This window comes from Coregonus lavaretus (genome assembly GCF_964263955.1).
Source record: "Coregonus lavaretus genome assembly, contig: HAP1_SCAFFOLD_1893, whole genome shotgun sequence".
NCBI classification, from domain to species: Eukaryota; Metazoa; Chordata; class Actinopteri; order Salmoniformes; family Salmonidae; genus Coregonus; species Coregonus lavaretus.
In genome coordinates, this window is record NW_028164504.1 from 1 (window position 1) to 7359 (window position 7359).

The 7359-nt window shown below is 51.0% G+C and overlaps 1 long non-coding RNA gene across 1 annotated transcript; it reads left to right on the plus strand.

Annotated features, from left to right (window-relative positions):
• The first annotated feature begins 3471 nt into the window (after positions 1-3471).
• On the plus strand, positions 3472-6917 carry LOC311116962. Its single transcript, XR_014611529.1, has 2 exons — positions 3472-3771; positions 6134-6917. It is a non-coding gene; the product is annotated as an uncharacterized lncRNA (long non-coding RNA).
• Positions 6918-7359: the final 442 nt, after the last annotated feature.

Sequence of the window (7359 nt, forward strand, 5' to 3'; positions counted from 1 at the left end):
AAAAACTAATTTGAATAAATGTGGGTTTTGACACTTATGTAGGTGTCATAGCCAGCCGTAAAATGTTGCAATAATGTCACAAAAGGTGTAAATATATGACCATATTATGACACTGGGTGTCCATTGAAGTGTCTGGGCCGCCGGTTGAGGATCCATGTCTTTATGTAGTGCACTACCTGGCCAGAGCCACCGTTCCCCTGCAGAAGTAAAAGCAGGAAATGCATCACCTTTGCCTCTGCCATTCCTTCCCATTAGGCTGGTTTGGATTTCTCCCAGTGGCTGCCATTCCCTCCCGTTAGGCTGGTTTGGATTTCTCCCTGACCACAGTGGCTGCCATTCCTTCCCATTAGGCTGGTTGGATTTCTCCCTGACCACAGTGGCTGCCATTCCTTCCCATTAGGCTGGTTTGGATTTCTCCCTGACCACAGTGGCTGCCATTCCTTCCCGTTAGGCTGGTTTGGATTTCTCCCATTGGCTGCCATTCCTTCCCATTAGGCTGGTTTGGATTTCTCCCTGACCACAGTGGCTGCCATTCCTTCCCATTAGGCTGGTTGGATTTCTCCCTGACCACAGTGGCTGCCATTCCTTCCCGTTAGGCTGGTTTGGATTTCTCCCTGACCACAGTGGCTGCCATTCCTTCCCATTAGGCTGGTTTGGATTTCTCCCAGTGGCTGCCATTCCTTCCCATTAGGCTGGTTTGGATTTCTCCCTGACCACAGTGGCTGCCATTCCTTCCCATTAGGCTGGTTTGGATTTCTCCCAGTGGCTGCCATTCCTTCCCATTAGGCTGGTTTGGATTTCTCCCTGACCACAGTGGCTGCCATTCCTTCCCGTTAGGCTGGTTTGGATTTCTCCCTGACCACAGTGGCTGCCATTCCTTCCCGTTAGGCTGGTTTGGATTTCTCCCAGTGGCTGCCATTCCTTCCCATTAGGCTGGTTTGGATTTCTCCCTGACCACAGTGGCTGCCATTCCTTCCCGTTAGGCTGGTTTGGATTTCTCCCTGACCACAGTGGCTGCCATTCCTTCCCGTTAGGCTGGTTTGGATTTCTCCCTGACCACAGTGGCTGCCATTCCTTCCCATTAGGCTGGTTTGGATTTCTCCCTGACCACAGTGGCTGCCATTCCTTCCCATTAGGCTGGATTGGATTTCTCCCTGACCACAGTGGCTGCCATTCCTTCCCATTAGGCTGGATTGGATTTCTCCCTGACCACAGTGGCTGCCATTCCTTCCCATTAGGCTGGTTTGGATTTCTCCCTGACCACAGTGGCTGCCATTCCTTCCCATTAGGCTGGTTGGATTTCTCCCTGACCACAGTGGCTGCCATTCCTTCCCGTTAGGCTGGTTTGGATTTCTCCCTGACCACAGTGGCTGCCATTCCTTCCCATTAGGCTGGTTTGGATTTCTCCCAGTGGCTGCCATTCCTTCCCATTAGGCTGGTTTGGATTTCTCCCTGACCACAGTGGCTGCCATTCCTTCCCATTAGGCTGGTTTGGATTTCTCCCAGTGGCTGCCATTCCTTCCCATTAGGCTGGTTTGGATTTCTCCCTGACCACAGTGGCTGCCATTCCTTCCTGTTAGGCTGGTTTGGATTTCTCCCAGTGGCTGCCATTCCTTCCCATTAGGCTGGTTTGGATTTCTCCCTGACCACAGTGGCTGCCATTCCTTCCCGTTAGGCTGGTTTGGATTTCTCCTTGACCACAGTGGCTGCCATTCCTTCCCGTTAGGCTGGTTTGGATTTCTCCCTGACCACAGTGGCTGCCATTCCTTCCCATTAGGCTGGATTGGATTTCTCCCTGACCACAGTGGCTGCCATTCCTTCCCATTAGGCTGGATTGGATTTCTCCCTGACCACAGTGGCTGCCATTCCTTCCCATTAGGCTGGTTTGGATTTCTCCCATTGGCTGCCATTTAAACCCCATTCTGGAACTTTGAGGGTTTCTTACATGGAATTCATAATGTTGCAACTCCGTCCCTCGGTTGTCAAGCTGCCCTCCACCATAGTGTTGATGAGCCCAGTCGTTCTGAACGGGGCTAATGACCGTTTAGTCTAAATTACACTATAGTGGCCTGGAAATACAATGACATCGCTAAAGTAGGAAAAAATGGTGACGTCGTTATCATGTGTTCAAATTGACTTTAGACAGATGGCAATGTTGTCATTAGCTAGCAATGCTAACGTTAGCTAGCTAAAATCCAGTGGTCTCCCCTAAATCTGAGCTAGCTAGCTAACGTTAATGTTATACTCCATCTAAAGTCAATCTGGCAACATCAAAAATATTTTTCTACTATACTGAACAGAAATATAAACGCAACATTCAACAATTTCTATGATTTTACTGAGTTACAGCTCATATAAAGAAATCAGTCAATTGAAATAAATAAATTAGGCCCTAATCTATGGATTTCACATGACTGGGCAGGGGAGCAGCCATGGGTGGGCCTGGGAGGGCATAGGCCCACCCACTGGAGAGGCAGGCCCAGCCAATCAGTGAGTTTTTCCCCACGAAAGCGCTTTATTACAGACAGAATACTTCTCAGTTTTATCAGCTGTCCGGGTGGCTGGTCTGATGATCCCACAGGTGTAGAAGCCGGATGTGGAGGACCTGGGCTGGCGTGGTTACACGTGGTCTGGGGAGGTCCTGGGCTGGCGTGGTTACACGTGGTCTGGGGAGGTCCTGGGCTGGCGTGGTTACACATGGTCTGAGGAGGTCCTGGGCTGGCGTGGTTACACGTGGTCTGGGGAGGTCCTGGGCTGGCGGGGTTACACGTGGTCTGGGGTTGTGAGGCCGGTTGGACGTACTGCCAAATTCTCTATAATGACTTTGGAGGCGGCTTATGGTAGAGAAGAACATTCCATTCTCTGGCAACAGCTCTGGTGGACACTCCAATTGGACCCTCCCTCAAAATTTAGACATCTGTGGCATTGTGTTGTGATCATGCTGTTTAATCATCTTCTTGACAGATCACCTATCAGGTGGATGGAATATTATGGCAAAGGAGAAATGCTCACTAACAGGGATGTAAACAACTTTGTACAAAACATTTGAGAGAAATACGTTTTTTTTGCGTATGGAACATTTCTGGGATCTTCCATTTCAGCTCCTGAAACATGGGACCAAGACTTTACATGTGGCGGTTATATTTTTGTTCAGTGTTGTTATTTGCCTCATTGTGAAATGTTATTGTATTTCCAAGCCAATGTATAAAATCTTCATCAGCGCTCATTGATGACGCATTGAGTAGAATGCTCAGTTGGGGCATCAGTCCTAAAACCAATGTTCAAAACTATATAGTGAGGAACTGTACAACCCATGAACAGGATCTCTATGGTCAGGATCCTATACACTGGGATGTGTCTCAGGCAACCTTCTCTCCCCTCTGTGTGTGTTTGCTGTGTGTGATGTCCTGTGTGTGTGTTTGCTGTGTGTGATGTCCTGTGTGTGTGTGTGTGTTTGCATCATGTGTGTTTAGGGAGAGACGGCGTACGTGCGTGTGAAGGTGGACGGACCTCGCAGCCCTAGTTACGGACGCTCCCGCTCTCGTAGCCGTAGCAACGGGCATAGCAACAGCCGCTCACGCAGCTTCTCACCGCCGCGACGCAGCCGGCCCTCTCCACGCTACTCGCCACGACACTCCCGATCACGCTCCCGCACCTAGACACACCTCCTGGACCCCCTGCCCCGCCCAGCGGACCCTCACGCTCCCGCACCTAGACACACCTCCTGGACGCCCTGCCCCGCCCAGCGGACCCCAGCCCAGGGAGATCGATGTGAGATCATCAGACAGACTCCCTCCGGTGGACCTTCTAATGCATTACATCATTCTGCTGTTCCTCTTGACTCGTCTTCCTCTTCTTGTTCTTCTTTCCCTCCCTCTGTTCTTTCATCCTCCTGTTTTTGGTTCAGTTTGCATCAGTTTGTTTGTTTTTTCATTTTCGTTTGATTCATGATCTCTGTTCTCTTTTTGTATCTCTTTCCCTCCTCTGTCTCCTGTCTCTTTACAGTCCTGCACTCCCATCTCTCCTCTCTCTGTGTCCCCCTCCCATCTCTCCTCTCTCTGTGTCCCCCTCCCATCTCTCCTCTCTCTGTGTCCCCCTCCCATCTCTCCTCTCTCTGTGTCCCCCTCCCATCTCTCCTCTCTCTGTGTCCCCCTCCCATCTCTCCTCTCTCTGTGTCCCCCTCCCATCTCTCCTCTCTCTGTGTCCCCCTCCCATCTCTCCTCTCTCTGTGTCCCCCTCCCATCTCTCCTCTCTCTGTGTCCCCCTCCCATCTCTCCTCTCTCTGTGTCCCCCTCCCATCTCTCCTCTCTCTGTGTCCCCCTCCCATCTCTCCTCTCTCTGTGTCCCCCTCCCATCTCTCCTCTCTCTGTGTCCCCCTCCCATCTCTCCTCTCTCTGTGTCCCCCTCCCATCTCTCCTCTCTCTGTGTCCCCCTCCCATCTCTCCTCTCTCTGTGTCCCCCTCCCATCTCTCCTCTCTCTGTGTCCCCCTCCCATCTCTCCTCTCTCTGTGTCCCCCTCCCATCTCTCCTCTCTCTGTGTCCCCCTCCCATCTCTCCTCTCTCTGTGTCCCCCTCCCATCTCTCCTCTCTCTGTGTCCCCCTCCCATCTCTCCTCTCTCTGTGTCCCCCTCCCATCTCTCCTCTCTCTGTGTCCCCCTCCCATCTCTCCTCTCTCTGTGTCCCCCTCCCATCTCTCCTCTCTCTCTGTGTCCCCCTCCCATCTCTCCTCTCTCTCTGTGTCCCCCTCCCATCTCTCCTCTCTCTCTGTGTCCCCCTCCCATCTCTCCTCTCTCTCTGTGTCCCCCTCCCATCTCTCCTCTCTCTGTGTCCCCCTCCCATCTCTCCTCTCTCTGTGTCCCCCTCCCATCTCTCCTCTCTCTGTGTCCCCCTCCCATCTCTCCTCTCTCTGTGTCCCCCTCCCATCTCTCCTCTCTCTGTGTCCCCCTCCCATCTCTGTGAATGAAGGTCTTTATTTTCTTGGTGTTATGGCTGCTGGGAGAAAGGGAAGGTGTAATGCATTATGGAGGGATGGGGGGGAAAAGGGAGTTTTTTTAACATTTTGTGTTGATGGTTGATTGTGTTCTGATAGGCTTTTGGGACACAGGAACAGAGCCTGATTGGCTGGGAAACAGTTCATATTAGGATTAACAGGAGGAGGAGTCAAATAACCAGCCAATGCTATGACGACAGTAGTCTTTCACCCAATCAGTTTATTTTCATGATCCAGTTATTACTGTTAGTGTGTTTTAAAACTGCAGCCTGTACTTCACTGTACTGTAAACTCAATACACTAGTTTAGCTTTGCCACTTCCCCCTCTCATTCCTTATCCCCCTCTCTCTGTCCTTCCCTCTCTCCTTCCTTGGTCCCCCTCTCTCCTTCCTTCCCTCTCTCATTCCTTATCCCCCCCTCTCTCTCTCTCTCTCCGTCCTTCCCTCTCTCATTCCTTAGCCCCCTCTCTCTCTCTCCGTCCTTCCCTCTCTCATTCCTTGGCCCCCCTCTCTCTCTCTCCGTCCTTCCCTCTCTCATTCCTTATCCCCCCCTCTCTCTCTCTCTCTCCGTCCTTCCCTCTCTCATTCCTTAGCCCCCTCTCTCTCTCTCTCTCCGTCCTTCCCTCTCTCATTCCTTAGCCCCCTCTCTCTCTCTCTCTCCGTCCTTCCCTCTCTCATTCCTTAGCCCCCTCTCTCTCTCTCTCTCCGTCCTTCCCTCTCTCATTCCTTAGCCCCCTCTCTCTCTCTCCGTCCTTCCCTCTCTCTCTCTCTCCGTCCTTCCCTCTCTCATTCCTTGGTCCCCCTCTCTTTCCTCTGATTCCTCCGCTGGTTTTCTATACGCTTGCTTCTCAGAGCATAGCATGCCTCCTTTTCATCCAGACTGGTGTACCATTAGGTGACAGTTTTGTATCATTTATTTTGTAATATACTACAAAATAGTGTGTCTGTAGTGGCAGCATCACTGATTGGTTGGTTGTATTTTCTCTAGTCTTGGTTCAGAGTCAGAGAACTAGTTTTTAAATTCAGGCGAGTCTTTTTTTCATAGCTGACAGGCTGTTCTAGTGTGGCGTTTTCTGTATCAGGCGGAGTGATTCTAACCTGTTGCTCCTTCCCTTTCTCTGTTGGTTCTGGGATCTGTCTCAAGGAGGGCTGTGATTGGAGGAGGGCTCTCTTGTCTCCCCATCCCGGAGCCAATCAGACCATCAGCATCAGAGCAGGATTCAGGACTAGGATTAATGATGGAGAGAAAGAGAACCCGGATCGGGACCGGCCACAGCCCACTGTAACCTAGAAACTAGACCTAACTCAATTGGCTCTAAAACACAAAATACTTTTTTTTTAGCATTTTATTTCCCTGTGTGGAACCTCCAGCACCCGTCTGGGATCCAGCAGTAGTTGTTTTGGTTTAAAAGAGGAGCTCAAAGCTGAGAGCAAAACCAGGCATCTCAGGATGGAGGCGCGCGTAAGGAGAGTGGTAACTAGACCAGTCGATCTGGGAGGAGGGATGGATGGAGGCGCGCGTAAGGAGAGTGGTAACTAGACCAGTCGATCTGGGAGGAGGGATGGAGCGATCTGGGAGGAGGGATGGAGCGATCTGGGAGGAGGGATGGAGCGATCTGGGAGGAGGGATGGAGCGATCTGGGAGGAGGGATGGAGCGATCTGGGAGGAGGGATGGAGCGATCTGGGAGGAGGGATGGAGCGATCTGGGGGGAGGGATGGAGCGATCTGGGGGGAGGGATGGAGGGATGGAGCGATCTGGGGGGAGGGATGGAGGGATGGAGCGATCTGGGGGGGTGTGTAATGATAATAGTTTTTTTATTTTTTTAGGTTTGTGTTCTCTCCTCAGTAGGTTGAGGATGATGAGTGTTTCTCTAGTTGGTAACTTTTAATGTTTCAGCTTTTCCAATAAAGTCTGCCTTCTACAGTAGCAACAGTGTCTGTTACTCTGATTCCTCACCTAAAGTGTTTCTGATTCATCATGATTCATCACCTAAACAGTGTTTCTGATTCATCACCTAAACAGTGTTTCTGATTCATCATGATTCATCACCTAAACAGTGTTTGATTCATTTACATTTTAGTCATTTAGCAGACGCTCTTTTCCAGAGTGACTTACAGTTAGTCAGTGCATACATCATTTTTTTTATTTTTCATACTGGCCCCCCGTGGGAATCGAACCCACAACCCTGGCGTTGCAAACCCCATGCTCTACCAACTGAGCTACATCCCTGCCGGCCATTCCCTCCCCTACCCTGGACGACGCTGGGCCATGGGTCTCCCGGTCGCGGCCGGCTACGACAGAGCCTGGATTCATCATGATTCCTCATCTGAACAGTGTTTCTGATTCATCACCTAAACAGTGTTTCTGA